Genomic DNA, 1,310 nt, shown 5'->3' with positions numbered 1-1,310 from the left:
CGCAGGTGAAACCAGTAACCACCTTCAGAAACTAATATTGACTTTGCAGTGTGACACACGTACCTGATGCACGCGTCCATCCACACATTGTTGCAAGTGTTTGGATTCAAAGCAGGTTTTTATCACTTATCATCTTCACTTGGATTTGTTCCGTATGAGTCAATCACATGATGACTGTTGTGACAGCTTTTTTTCGCAACAGGCTCTGCTGCTTTCAGTTTCCAATAATGTGACATAGTTACGCAATTATAATTTGTGGTGTGATATTAGGAGATCAGTGAAGATTTTAACTGGCAAATAGTTTTTACAGACCAATTGTATTTTTATTTTTTATTCCAATTTATTCTATTTATCCCCTTTGTATATTTTATTTATATTTGTCTCTGTATTTATATATGTGTGTGTGTGTGTGTATATATATATATATATATATATATATATATATATATATATATATATATATATATATATATATATATATATATATATATATATATATAACAATTCTGTAACTGTAACTTCGGTCGTTGCTGTGCTTTTTGGAAGTCGAATTTCCCAGAGGAACCCACCCGAGGGATTAATAAAGTTCTATCTTATCTTATCTTATCTTATCTTATTTGAGCTGGTTTGATGGAGATAAATGGGCAGCAAGCAGCCTCTCCATTGCCAGAGAGCTCTAGTTTTGTCTCGTCTGACTAAAGGACGCACTTCTAGTGTGCATAATCTTTCTTCAGGTTGTCCTTAGTATACTTCAGTCTGCTGTGAAGGTGTCTCTTTTGCAGAAGTTGAGTTTTTCTTGGTTTGCAATCTTGCAGTCCATTCCTGTGCAGGGTTCTAGTGATTGTCTTCTTTGAGACCACAGTTCCTGACTTGACTAAATCATTCACTCATCTCTTAGCATTTGTTATGGAGTCTTTAAACACACATTCTCTCTCTCACTAGTTTTCTTTCCAGAGTCTTTGAACTCTCTTGATTCCTGCCTCTATGTTGGAAATCCTGTTAAAAAGTCCTTAGGACAATTGTGTTGGTGACAGCTTTTGTTATAGTATCAATAATATATATAAATATGGAATACTGATACATGTTTGCATAGACTTCTGTGGAATATGGAGACACTCCTGGCATTATATGAGCAAAGTGAGACTCATTTTGTCAGGTTTCGTGGAGATGAGTGTAAAGACCCAAACAATCCCTGTTATAATCTCAGTGATGGAGAAGCTTTGATGAAATAATTTGGTAAAAAGTTCAAACTTACTTAGGAGGACCCCACCACGCCTGCTTAAAGAAAAGTAAATGTGCTGATGTGATGG

This window comes from Astatotilapia calliptera, chromosome 15 (genome assembly GCF_964374335.1).
Source record: "Astatotilapia calliptera chromosome 15, fAstCal68.1, whole genome shotgun sequence".
Classification (NCBI taxonomy): Eukaryota; Metazoa; Chordata; class Actinopteri; order Cichliformes; family Cichlidae; genus Astatotilapia; species Astatotilapia calliptera.
The sequence above is the reverse complement of the archived record's forward strand: the minus strand, read 5'-3'. Positions refer to the sequence as shown.